Source organism: Zootermopsis nevadensis, unplaced genomic scaffold, assembly GCF_977971745.1.
Source record: "Zootermopsis nevadensis isolate Lab colony 2312 unplaced genomic scaffold, Znev_1.0 Znev_ptg000020l, whole genome shotgun sequence".
NCBI classification, from domain to species: domain Eukaryota; kingdom Metazoa; phylum Arthropoda; class Insecta; order Blattodea; family Termopsidae; genus Zootermopsis; species Zootermopsis nevadensis.
In genome coordinates this window covers 3,953,829-3,968,672 of record NW_028259152.1, presented here as the reverse complement: position 1 = coordinate 3,968,672, position 14,844 = coordinate 3,953,829, and the positions used below count along the sequence as shown (strand labels likewise).

At 39.0% G+C, this 14,844-nt stretch overlaps 1 protein-coding gene across 4 annotated transcripts in view; it reads right to left on the bottom strand.

The window, feature by feature from the left end:
* The window catches only part of RalGPS (Ral GEF with PH domain and SH3 binding motif), a 33,550-nt gene extending 18,818 nt beyond the window's left edge, over positions 1-14,732 (bottom strand). The window contains exons 1-2 of one of the 4 annotated variants that reach the window (XM_022086950.2): positions 14,574-14,732; positions 11,499-11,551 (exon numbers count right to left, since the gene is read on the bottom strand). The gene's annotated coding sequence lies outside the window, so the exon portion shown is untranslated. Of the gene's footprint in view, positions 1-9,732; positions 9,963-11,498; positions 11,552-12,018; positions 12,038-14,573 lie in introns of those variants that run through there. The other 3 variants (XM_022086952.2, XM_087352114.1, XM_022086951.2) reach the window with 3 other exon arrangements.
* Positions 14,733-14,844: the final 112 nt, after the last annotated feature.

Genomic DNA, 14,844 nt, shown 5'->3' with positions numbered 1-14,844 from the left:
GTTCAATTAAACGCTAAAACGAAATCCTCTAATGCGCTGTAAGTAGGTACTAGAACACGGGCGATTAACAACAGCACCGACTGACATATGTGCAATACATCCGAGTGATGCATGTGTATTTATGTACCAGCCAGATGAATGCATCATTCAGTGCCCCATACGTAAGTTACACTCCAATTTAATGGGAGTTAAAGTAAATGAGCGGAATACACGGATGAAGTTGATTTATTATAAATTATGTGTTCTCAATCTCGCGGCAAACGCCTTGTTACAATTAAATACAAACGTAATTCTTTTGCAATATATTTACAAGGCAATATTGAGCTGTAAGGTAAGCCTTATATAATTTCGCTTAATGTATTCGGGAACTCTAGTACACATGTGGCAATGAAGTAACTGACGACTCCTTTGGTTATGTAACGCCCGTGTATCCAAATTTCTTCGTGAATGCAAAATGCCCTTGTAATACTAGTAATTGTAACTGCAGAGAAAAAATTGACAGTGGAACCACGGTTCCGGAGACTTTGACGTAAATACGTCTATACGGAAAGGAAGTTTATATATTGGCTTTATTCTAAATATTTCCTTTATACATGCTTTACAATTGAGTAAAGTTTGATTAAGACATTGCTTTATCAACTTGAATTAGTTACGCTTAAGATGGGTCTGTGGTAGATGAATGTAATGTAATGTAATGTAATGTAATGTAATGTAATGTAATGTAATGAAATGAAATGTAAGGTAATGTAATGAAATGTGATGTAACGTTTCCTAGGTAACAAAAATACCAAGTAATGTAATGTATCGTAATGTAACGTTTCCTAGGTAACAACAATGCCGAGTAAACAATGACATTTCCTAGGTAACCATCTTACACTTTTTCGTTACACTTTTTGCGGAATGACATTGACCCTTCCATATAGACGTATTTACGTCAAAAAATAGACTCAAAAATAAATACGTAAAAAAGGAATTAAGTCTCCTAAATATTATGTAACGGTAGTGACAAATGTTCAGCCGGAAGATTACAGCAGCCATTCCAAACGTGTCTCACAAAAGTAATATTTTATTCTTCTTGTGTGACTTACATTATTTACACGTGTCACGAAAATGTGGTGTTCAGGCCGCATGTGCGACGACTTAGAAATTGTTGGAAACCTTTGTTTACAGATACAGCGAGGCTCAAAATGTTTCTACCAAGTTTAAATTCAATTCCCTCCGCAACATGTAATCATAATTTGAAGAAACTTTGCTAACAGACTGTAGTACTCGAGCCATTTGTTTTCGTTTGAATTTGTAGCCACAAAAACAAATGGTGGCCTATAGTGCCGAGCCACTGACCATCTGAAAGCCCACAAAAGTTCAGATGAGCGTTCCAGGTAAAATTTGGGGCCAAAGTTGGACCAGACAGGCATACAATTTCAATTCTCGACCAGAAATTTCACAAGACAGAATCCAAAGCGTTGTGTCAAACTTTGGGATGAGATTGTAAAAGATCGTCGAAGCTGATGACAAACACGTTGAACACATCCCGAAATAAATAGCTTAAGTTGATGACCTGAATGAGATTTTTATACCCCATCGTTCAGGTTAAATAAATCATTAAACATGGTACACAGATACATTTTGGGTCCTTTGTATATGCAGCTTCACTGATAAACACTAGCGCCTGCCAACTTGTGATTCGAGCACACGCAATACATCAGAACTCTGTTCCCACTTCTCAAAGCCCGAAGATTCTCTCTTCAACTGTTTCCTAACAGACAATACCTTACCGGATTCTGCTTTCTTCGGAACGGTTGAAAATTCTACTAAGTAATTTCACAGAGAATTCCAGTATTCAGCGTACAAGACACAGCAACAGACATTTGTTTACTGCTGTAGGCATTTGACACTACCGTAATTCGTAAGTTATATTCGTATAAGAACTCAAGGAAAACTGTGTCGTCCGTTATGGGAAAAAAGCAACTGGTCTTTCACGATCTTTACAGGAAAGCCACGATATTTGGAGCTCTCCGACTGTCCCTTGTCAGTTAGGTACAAAAGAATGGGTAAATCATGAATTTGGTGGCAATTGTATGGAAAAGAGCTGGTGACGACGTAAGAAGTGAATCTATAGTAAAACAACTGAGAAGATAAATATGACCTTCCAGTAATATGAAATGATGGAAGAATGTAATGAGCAATGTTTGCATTCGCATGGACCGACTTAAACCAGACGAAGGACCCGAATGAGTTCAAAATGCGAGCAACAAATTAAACAATTCAAAAGGTCGCTTATGAAGGTGACACAATCTATTACTATGTGACTATATCTTATCCAAAATAATATTCACGTACGAAGCTTCAGTTCTAAGAATTCCGGCTCTTTTTATCTGACCCGTCGAACGAGAAAGGTTCCTGACTCCTGGCCTAATAAAATGTGTTTGCAAGAAAGATGAACAACCAACGGATAACAGATTGAATTGTTAAATGTTTTAGAGCATGAAAGTTCAATCACATTTTGTACACTCCATGCAGAATGTAACATTGGTAAAGTTTGCTGACCTGAAACGCTCAATAGTTTCCTCACTGTGGTCGCAAGTCAGCTGTCGTAGCTACATAGTATTTGCCAGAAGTTGATATGAATGGCAGAGGAGTGAACGATAAGATAAGCACGGACAGACAGGTAATTCAGACCATTCTTCTGCTGTCTCCATGAGAACTATAAAATAATTCCTTCTGTGAGCTACTCATCACCCTGATGAAGGATGCAGAAAACACTTCTCAAAAGTCAATAAACTGCTTCCAGACTACAACGGCGCAACAAACCAGAAGACAGTCATCTTCCTTCATATACGCCACCGTGAGAACCTTAAGCTCACACTGTACCACCTCTTTATGCGAAAGTAGTCATAATTAAGAACAATGACCTAGTGATCATCTACACAGTGCCTTATGATGTCCGACTGTATACCCACAATAAGTGCCCTTATAAATTCTCGTTTCCCAGACATCATTAATAGAAGCAAAGTTAAACCCGTACATTGTCCTGTTTATCAGAAAATACGATTATTTATATCTAGCGCCTTTCAACGAAAGTTGCGTCATACACTGACGTTGTTCTCTGCCGCTTTCAAAGTGAGGCTAAACGGAAATTAACACCCAATTTCATTAAGCCCGCAGTCTGAACATCTGATAACAGTTTCGGTAAACGATTACTTCCGTTGCAGTGTGAGAAACATCATCACAAAACTTATACAAATCAGACGCATTTAACAAAGAATGCAAAAGTGTACTTCAATCTGCGGGTGGCAATTTCGAAATTCATTCATTCTTCGGAATTCTGAATCCGTCACTGACTTTTATATTTCAATTTCCGATATATGAGATCTGAGGTTCTCATGGTAATAAAGATGTCGACTGTGGTCTTCTATATGTAGAATTCACACAGACTGCTCTTTTACTTTCGTTTAAAAGCAAGAGCGCAGGGTAAAACAAAAATTTCCACTGCAGGGAAACACAGACGCCTGTATACAAAGTAGTCAACAACTATATATAAAAGACGAAAAAATTGGACTTTGTTATGAAGGGAAATACAAGTATGCGTTTAGCCTTGTCCAATAGCCAACTGTAATCCCAGGTAGTCACAATGGCATCCACGACTTCCTACGTAAACACTGACTCACAACAGTTTTGGCTTTAGCTGTTCTATTTCCATTGTATGCACTGTAATACGATATTCTTTGTAACAAGTGGGTTCACTTTTGAAACTGAACGTAGCATAGCAACTGTTCCACTCATTTAACGAAGCCCGTGTTCCTCACAAACAGTAACTTCGTTTGATGGGTCAAACGAGTCCTAAATTTCGCGTCTAGCAATAGTCTACTGCGTGATCGGCATATATAGAGAAGTTCCTCCTAACGAATTATACTAAACTATTCATTTAACTCAGCCTTCCTAGGAACAAGCAAGTTCTTGGGCACTGAGCTTTAAAACCTTTGTGTATGTTCTCTCAAAACAAACTTCCACGCTCATGCAAAATAACTGGCAAATTAATGTTTTATACAGGCCCTGCCCTGGTCGTTAGCGTTTTGGATAGTAGACAGGACCTGAAAGTTAACAAGCATTTCCCGAACACATTTTTCTCACAACTTCATGGCCAACCTCATTCCTATTTCTTGTTCTTATTTTCTTAAATTCTGAAACACTCTCAAACTACAGACTGTAGCTATAGGCTTGCAGTAATGGTAGGGCAGGGTAAGTTACTCGCCGCAGGAAGTAACTTCAAATGCCAAAAATAACTGTCGATGTATTCCAGTTAAATAAAAATGTATAAAATAATTGAACTTCACACTGAAAAGAAAACACCGAAAATCAGAGAATAAAAGTCGGGAATGGACTGAAGTGCAGTGTATGTATATATATCACCACAAACACTCCAAATCCATCGATCTAAACTTGTTTGCCTAGGCAAAACTAGAAACTCCTGTCGCTGTTTGGAGTTTCTAAAATTTCCCGGGCCGAACGCCGTGAGATCACTTTTGACTACGTCAGGTTAGTTTCGTTTAGAGTCTATTCGAGTTCGGACAGCGACAGGTGTATCTATTTTAGCCTGGAACAAACTACTTGTGACAAATTTCCGGTAAAAAGTACATATAGGATGTGTGTGCATGTACATACAGCCTGTACATGACTCGAAGACAAGGGGTTTACATGGTTTTCCTAGATCCTTCCAGGCAAGTGTCGGGGTAGTACCTTAAATTAGACCACGATTTCTTCTACCACATCCTTCCCAATTCATCATTCTTTTATCATCATTCAATGCTTTAAATTTTAAGGCAGCCATTGAAGATTAACACGCTTAAAAGGATATTGGCTAAGCCTACTACAAGTAACAAACAATGCTCAGTAATATAGGCTGTTCGTTCAGAAGGACGGGTGCGGTCACAGGAGGAACATAATGGAATTGTGCTCCGATGCACACCTGCAAACACGCAGTGACGGAAACTCGCTTTTACAAGGGTAGGTGCGGAGTTCCTGTTCCGCCTCAGTCAGGCTGCTGCTGTCAGCTCATTGTGCAGGCTACAAAATCTGACGCGGCGATACACAATTACTTTTTAACCTACTTTCCTTATTTACAAGAACAGATTGCCTTATACAGAAACCCATATAATGGCTGCGTAACGACAAAACAGCTGTGATCATAGATTGCTTTATGCGTCATGTTATATTTTATATAGCCCTTTGCTGAGCGTAACTTAAAATATGCATGAGTTCTTCACACACACACACAAATTAATTAACTTCATATTGACATAGATCCGGAAGTCTCCTTCACGAGTTACAGTCCTATTTTTCTTTCGGAAATATGAAATTAAATCAGCAGGAAGAGATGCAAAATATGGATGACGTAAATTAAGTCACAAAGGGTAACATGGCAACCTTCTATATTCAGACGGAGTAATTTCATCCGCTTTCTACGGTACTTTTTGAAGGGCGTTGGCACAAAGCATCATTCCACTGCCGTACTGGCTGGCATCCATTTGTCGAACCTATCAAAATTAGACCCCAAGTTGTCACGACCTGCATGATCGAACCAAAACTTTCTCAAATGAGACATTTTACACTGGTGCAGGTACCACTGTCCCCGTTCTTATATATCACGAAATCAATACGAATGTGGGAATGCAAGTGAAACTTGTTGAATTCTTAATCTCGGAACTCAGTTGAGGTGAGGGCTTACATTCATGATCCATCCGATTTACCTCCAGCGAGGGAGCCCCCAGTATCCACTGGCCAGGACGACAGATTGGCTCCAGTGTCGATCTGGACGGGGTGACGAAGGGGAAAGTCAATATCTCTGCCGAGAGTAGAACCACGGTCAGTCGTTCGGCCAGGAGCTACAGATTTGCTGATTCTAGTCCACATCTTCACGCCCAATATCTCCAATACTCGATTTCATATCATCCTTCCATCTCGGTCAGAGTCGCCACAAGTACCTTCCTTTCAGGTCGAACTCCCCATTAAACTTTCATTTTATGCGTGTTAAGAACACGTCAAATCATACATACATACATTTGGAAGATACTAACCAACGTCAGACCTTCATCGCCGTTATAGTCTGCAGGCAAACTGTGTCAGCAACTGCAATTACCGTGGTCCAGTGTCCCACATCAACTGATTTAATCTGAACTTTCTTTGCGTCCAAACTCGACGGAACTACACTCTACAATGTGAAAACATCACAAACCTTGCTGCAAATAAAAGAAAAGCCGGTCATAATGTTATGAGCTCTTTAACCAATAAGAAAATCGGTCTTTCTGGTTCCATCAGGAAGTCAAAATTGGTTGTCCTCCACAAGGGAGGCCCTTCTCTTTAAAGGGAAGACAGATAAACAGCCTTCAAGTTGAAAAGCACCTGCTCCTTCAACGCAGATGCCTCTCCGTGGCTGCAACAAGAAGCAGCTACGCAATTAATTCACAGTTCCTGTGCTGCATTTATAACACGTGAAGCAATGAGAAGGTAGTGTCTGTCTGTCTGTCTGTCAGTCTGCACGTTTCAAATCTGGACCTACCAAAGAGATTCCGAGAATTTCATTGAGACCCTTATCGGTTCAATACAGCCCGTAAGCGTAAGACTACCTTCCCTGAATTTCAAATTGATTTTCAAGAATTTTCCAAAAAAAGAATCAACCGTACAAAAAATTGACAGTGAAACCATGGTTCCGGAGAATCTGAAGTAAATACGTCTTTGTATTTAAACTACCATCATCAGACACTTTTAGATTCAGTGTCTTCCATACATAGTATGACGTAAATATGCAAACCCAGCAGTAGCGTGAAGTGCGATGCGCCTTTATTTGTATAAATAAATGTTTGTAGAACCTAAACCATTTGTGATATGTAAAATCTGAAAACAGATATGGAAAGCTCAAGATGTAATACGTATTTCGTACGCAATATGTCCAGATCCATCTCTTACGGTTTTCGAGAGGCGGGCGCTTAACGCGCCAGATGCATTGAAAATTGTACGCATTGGTTCATTAAAATTACAATAAATGTATAAACAATTATAATTACAACAAAATACATTACAGATTATTAAAGGTCCTTATTTACCGATCATTTTACATATAGGTTACATTACACTTACTCTTACCATTCCTGAGGAATGAACGTTTAAAGGTGACTCGGCGCTGGATCTTCGTAAACTACAAGGAGCAAAGACCTTTTTGAGAAAATAACATTCGCCCAGCTAATAAAGACATACCCCGTCTTTTACGGAACCAGAATTTTCACTGCCGTGTTCATAACAGCCCACTATTGAAACTGACCCTAAGCCAGCTGAATCCACTTCACATACCTGTGATACATATTTAAGATGGTTAAAATAATAATAATAATTTGAATAAAAATTTGCTTGGATATTATCCATCGTCTAGTAAATATAAAACGTAAAACGTTTCGGAGATGGGACTCCGTCTTCAGGTTCCTACACAGTTGGGCCCACTAGATAGAGCTAATCCCTATATCCGGAGATAGGGATTAGCTCTATCTAGTGGGCCCAACTGTGTAGGAACCTGAAGACGGAGATAGAGTCCCATCTCCGAAACGTCGTTTTACATTTACTAGACGATGGATAATATCCAAGCAAATTTTTAATCAAATGACTCTTCACCATCGTCAAGAAGTTTTAGATTAAATAATAATAATAATAATAATAATAATAACCTATTAATTATATGCAGCCTATGGATAAATTCATAAACGACTCCGTCGTTCCAAACTACACCATACGAAGCAGTCATGGCCACTGGCACAATGGGAGGTTTTACCAGCGTGGAAACGAAATGTGTATTTTCAATATCCGTGGATTACTTATTCTTCGTTCCCGGGAATTATGATGGGAAAGTCGGTAACGGGGAGTTATTTAATTGCAACCACAACTATTGTTTCCTCGCTAGGTCAGCCATCTGCATGCAAGCGGTGAAGAACACATGTCCACATGTCGGTGATTAATACAACAATGTAAAAAATGTGAGAAGAAATACAAGGCCAACCGCACAGTTCCTTTTCTTAAAAAGAGTGTTCCAATCTTCAATGTAACGACTGAAAATAAAGGTCGAGTAACAAGAAAATTACATAATAATGTGATAAAACAAATTACTGTTTTTCATTCTTCTGCCAGAATTTGACACATAAGATTTCAAGGACACAGCACGGGCATGACGTAAGCAGAAAAACACTGCCCCTGTCGTTAAAAATAACAAATCCTTCTAGAAAGAACAAGATTGGAAAGGTGTATTGCGTCCCAGAATACACACATGCGTTCTTTGCAAATTATGAATTGTTAATAAAATATTAGGTCAGTTATCTTATTTAGACAGCTTTAGTTTCAAACCACGCAAATCTCGCGGTCTTAAAGTACCGCAAATCGTCAAAAAATACGTCATGAGGCGCTTTAGCTCTGTGGTTGCATAAAGACTCGTACGTACGGGGTCACAGGATCAAATCCTGTTAAGTCAATTTTGTTCTTTCATGTAGCTGGCATGTAGTCCTTTTACGTTACACAAATAATTATTACACAAAAGTTTTGTATTTTCCGAAAATATATAACCACACACCACTGTATAGCCCTACTGCAAGTGGCGCTAGTGTCGATTCCATCTCACAAGTTTGTTCGTCCGCCATGCTGGTATTACCTGTTGTATCAAATTTGAAAAGTACGACTTTAGGGTAGTCCCCAATGGCATAACGTCCATACCAAATTTCATCCAAATTCAGCCCCATATGCGTTCATTTCATGCACATCGTGCAGAGAACGCATAAAACTACATTTAGCTACTTGCACAATTAACACCCCATGTTACTCCGCAGCCAACTACAGCACGACCCAAAAGACGGACGCTGCGTATTCTTTCGGTCCCTTATTAGAACGTAGATTCGCATGTTGGCAAAACTGTTCGAGGATTTTCGTGACTTTCTTCAACCCTGCTGGAATAGAACTTTAAAATTAGTCACGACTGTAATCTACCGATTCCTTCCAGTCATATCTGTCCTGTAACTTGACGCGGCAATCTTTAAAGTTCAGAGTGGATTGTAAATAGTCATATTTGTCGAATTTGGGATTGTAGTCCACTCGACGAATATCTAGATCTAGAACTGTACCTGGGCATCACTTTACGAAAGCGTTGGGATGAGTAAAGAGAAAATGAAAGGTTAGTAATCAGTTTCACGTTCCGACCACTTTATATCGGATGGAAGCCGCCGAGAATAAATGCAGAACCACCAAAACAGATCATAGCAGACAAGCCGAGGGACAAAAGATGGCTGGATAGATAGCACGAAACCATAACAGGTCACATGGCAAAATAACTATGACGAATTCATCACCTGCACTGTGTGTTGTTCGTATTATTCACTTGATTTGTCAGTACCTCTGCACTAAATGATCACCAGGGCGCAAATGTGGTGGGGAAAATAACAAGAATGCAAATGAAAAATATGTACAATCTAAACTGGGACCTCCTCACCTCCAAATTTGTTGTCAATTTTGCTGCAGTCTGCATTTCCAGTATGAGATTCCTACACAAAAATATGATGTAACAAAAGTGTTTGCCATTTCTCCTACGCCTACATTGTTTCTCGTATGCAGTGTTATGAATGTTTTCACAGTGTTTGATACAAGTCAACATTAACTGTTTGGTGAGAATACAAGAATCATGCTCCCAGCATCGTTACACATACTCACAATGACGGTTTCAGTACGTGCCAGCAGGAAAGAGAACTTTTGTATCACAACAGCACAACAGTTCTGTTAGAAAAACTGTCAACCCATCGGTAAAACAACGAATCCAACTTCCACCAAAATGCACGACATGTGGCACTAATACGAAATCATCTAACAACAGACGCTGACAAATCACCACGCACAATCGTACCAACACTCGGTGGGCGACCTAAGTACAGCCTTTAGCTCGCTCATCTGTGGCTACTGCGACCAGTGAGGCATAGTTCTTCTCACCAGGTTCAGCTGCTCTCCTGTCGCCAGACCGAGCCTCCGACCTTGTCCCGCCAAACATCTGCCCCCAGCTACAGCATGCGGCTTTCAGAATGGGATCGAATTCAGCATCGGCCCTACTTTTCACGGCGTACCAAACAACCCGAAGAAAATTATAAGTACAAGAACCACTAACGTACACTTTCCAACACAATCAAAAATAATTAACAAAACCTACTTTTCAATAAACTTTCTGCATTGGTAGGCCGACTTGCTAAGGTCTAGAAGACATCAAAAGAGAAAATAAAAACGACAGGCGACACGCGATATCATGACGCCGAAGCAATAAAACTGCTAGTCTGTAAAAATTTCGGCGAATGAAATGATCAATAGGACTTCAAGATATTATACAATTTGCACGGCATTCATATTTCGTTGTTCAGTACCCTCATTACTGGGCATTCCTCCGCCGAAACGTAATGTCTACAACCGAAACCAAGAACGTTCCGAGTACATTCACAAGACCGCCATTCCTTTGTTTCTCCACAACACAAACTCATTTTATTTTGGACTACCGTGTACCTGATTACATGTTATCTCTCACTTCCGGAGACAAAGACCCCTACCATTGCAACCAGTCGACTGCACCTTTCGTTTATTCTTTTTATGACGCATCTTCAAAAATCTTCCCAAAATAATGTGACTTCCTACTCTCCCACCCAAGCATTCCCCAGACCACAGGGCCTTGACTCGAACAGAAGGCAGACATTCACTGCTCACAGACGTTACTGATGACTCATACCAGTTAAATGGGATTAAGATGATCTGCTGCCTCATCATGGAACAATAATACCAACACCGACATCTATTTCACTCCCATTACGAGCAGTTTCATTCTGCTCGGACAACTGTGCCACTGCCCTCATTTTGGCACCTGTCATGTCCTATATTAAGTGGTGGGTCAAGACTGGCGTACCCAATAGCCTAATGACTCTTATTCTCACAAATTACTCAGCAACTTCTCCCAGTTTCGCGCGAATATCGCCTATTTGTAATGTAACCTTCCTTAGCTTCAGTCGTGTTCTTTATCATCAACCGGTAGTGGAAATGAACTTGTAAAGACGATCGGCAAGAGAGACAAAATAAAGAAAATATCCCAGGTCACGTAATTAGAGAAAATGGCTTTACAAATTTCTATTTTGGCTGATACAAAACCAAAATAACTAACGTAGTCCTTGCACGTGCAAAGAATGACAGAAAACAGATGGCCCAAGCAAATGTTCGAGTGGAGGAAGAGGAAACAGGGAGTTAGGAAGGGAATTCAGGATGCAATGCCAGAGTGGACTGGCAGTGGGTGGACAGAACCGGAAGACGTCAATGACGTTAATAAACAGATACATACACACATTTTCTCTCTCTCTTGCCTTTCTTTCTTTCTTTTTTCTCTGTGTTGTATCTATATTAACAGCACATACCCCACTTTAATAACAAATGAATGACAATAAATGTTAACTCACTTGCACCAGTACTTGGACCTTTGAACTTGAAGATGCATTCATTTCAGTTGAACCTGAAAATGATTAAAAGTGCCAGGTATAATTACTTAGTACAAGTGGGGATAGTCAGTTATAAAAACAGATAACATTTTATGTGAGCTTTGTGTAGAGAAAGAATGAACAGAAACAAATCAAAATTATGTAAGATTTGAGGTTTTCACAGCGGTGAGTATGAAGATTTCTGTCTTTTGGGTTGTTGCGCTGTGGTCGATGTTTACCAACGTTTCAGAGGTCTTACTGCCTCCGTCATCAGGGCGATGAATATGCCAATAGGGTGGGTGGGGCAGCAAGACCTCTGAAGCGTTGGTAAACATCGACCACAGCGCAACAACTCAGAAGACAGAAATCTTCAAATCAAAATTAAATTCGCCTGAAAACTTTTCTTGTATGAGTACATTCCCAACACCAAATCACATCTAAATCTGTTTGGCAGTATAGGGATTAAATGTGCAGATGCATTTTAATTATTCAAAACGCTTACCTGCAATTTCCAAATTCAATGAGAACGATTAATACATTTTTCTCCTGAAGATTTTTGAGGTCTATACAAAGTTGATGTACTGCCTTTCTGTCAGTCCATTTATGACAAGGCTTACATTTAGTTAAAAATTTAATAAAACATTCATAAGATATGAACAATATTTGCTCTGTATAAGAGAAATAAATTACTTCTTATCTAAAGGGTCATGACATTAAGGTTATCACTGCAATGTCAAATTAAAACTGTTAACAGACTACTACACACTACATTCTTTATGACTAAAAATGCTGCTATTCACTTTAATTCACAAAAATATCATCATCCACAATTTTTGCACACTGAAACAGTGAAAGTAGATACTTTGTCTCTCAACAGATTGACACAACTCACACATTTCTTTCATATTAACTATAAGGTAATTAAATACACATTAATAAAAATAAATCATATTCTTAGGAGATTAAATCAACTGTACCAAAATTAATGATTTTATTGTGATAAGTTTTTATATTAACCAAAATGAGTCATGGATGGAACCGAACCAACAAAATCAAATGTCCAAAAAGACCAACAAAAATTAAATCAAAATCAAGAAATTATTTTGTTTAATATTTCTTTACTTTCAGTTTATTTTTATTTAATGTGGACGTGATGGGTGAGGCCATCACAGTGGCCGCGTAGTCTGAGGCGTGGACCTTGAGCCGCTTGGTCACTGGGACCGTGGGTTCGAATCCCACTCAAGGCATGGTTGTTTGTCCGCATCTTTCTGTGTTGTGCAGTCCTGTGTACAGGTAAAGGCCTTGCGACAGGCTGATCACTCATCCAAGGAGTCCTACCAACTGTCTAATAGATCAAAGCCAACAAAAATTTTGGATCCGCAGATGCTGAAGGCACTGAAGAACAGGTCGCCTAAGTATCCTAAGTAAGTGATGAGCGAGGCATACAGTGTGCATGAAGAAGATGAGAAATGTGTAGAAAATTTTGGTTGGAAAGACTGAAGTGAAAAGACCACTCACAATACTTAGTTGTAAAAAGTGGATTTCTTCCTGCTTGACTACAGCAGCTGCATAGAAGATAGGCTGGGCCTCAACCCACCATTCCTCCACAGCCAGTGAAGGTAAGTTCCATTATCCTGCTTGTACTTATCACATACCATATACCAATTTTTTTCATCATGAAGAGGAAGTTAATTAACAAATCTTTGATTTTCTGCACTATAATACTGATTATTCTGAGGACTCACCTCTCCACATAAGGAAAACTAGGCCTCATCAGGAAAAAAAAAAATTATGGATCAACTTCTCCATAATGTATGTAGTAAAGAAACCAGTTGCAAAAATTTATTCTACCAACCAGATCATATTCCTTCAAAGCATTAATTATGATTGTCTTACATGGTCACAGTTTTAACAAATTTGTAGACCTTCATGCAGATGTCACTGAAAAACCTGTCTCCTGCGCTAGTCATTAAAGAGATTATCTTCGGTGGGAGTTTCAAGTCTAGTACCAGTGGTGTCCAATGTTTCTGCTGTCAGCAAAGTCTGCTTTCTACTTGGCTTTTTGTCTAGCAATGTTACTTACAAGATAGTGTACATATTGTGTATGTGGATCTTGTTCTCCAGCAAATTTGAGTGGAAAATTTCTGTGACTATCCCTGATAAACTCATATTTGATACAGCTGTACCAAGCTCACATTCTGAAGCAGGCAAATGCAATGATTTGGGCAGAAAAATACTATCACTGACTGCTAGTGCTGCAGCTTAGAGAAACAGGCCTTATAATGGAGGATACCCTAATAATAGAAGCAGCAAGCACCTCTGACACAACAGCAATTTTCTACCAGCCTACATGATAAAACAATCTAGAAAACAGCCATCTTCATACACACCACCATGAGAACCTCAAAGCCCACATAATATATATTACAACAAATTGCATTAAACAAACCTAACTTTATTACTGTAATTTCAGTATTAACCAAAATTCTGGATACAATTAACCAAACTACATATGTCAAGCCTGAAAACCAATATTACTGACCATGAAACAAGATGCGAATAATGGTGTTTTTGTGTTCATAGTTCTTAAACATAACAGTTAACATATGTTTTCAGATCATAGTTTTTTTAAGAATTAGTAGAAATAGATGTTGCACCAACTGCAATATTAAACTGCTCCCTACTTATAAATACTGTGCAATTAATTATGGAGACGATGTAACCTTACAGATCAGTAACTCATCCAAATTCTGTGACAAGTTATGGGACATTTGACAGTTTAGAATGTGTGTTGTCCTGTAACTTCATGATCTAAATAACACAAGCAGCCACAGGTTAGAGCGGATTGTAAAGAATCAATTATTTGTTTGCCTTGAATAATCTTTCATGATTCTACTCAACTGGGTGGCGTTCTATGCCTCTGAAAATTATATCAACTAATTGTGTTACGGTATTGCAGTTACCACCCCATTACGATAACCGGCACAACAAATTCGTCAAGTTCCGATAACCACATACAACTTCACAAGTATAGAAAAATATAGCATGTGTACTTACTATTTGGGTATTTGCATATGGCCAATATGTATAAATAAATTTCTTCTTTCACATAAAAGCCATCATCCCAACAAACCTATTTAACACGCCATTTAACGAGGATGAAACATATACAAAAAAACCTCCTAACACAAGGAACTGACCACAACTGCTCTGGTCTAGATCGAATAGCCACAAGTCGATAGCAGTAGTGATATTTTATCTCTGGAGTGCAGCACTGAAAGTTGAGCGCTACTGTGTAACGGAAGAGTGTTGAACTATGACTCGTTTA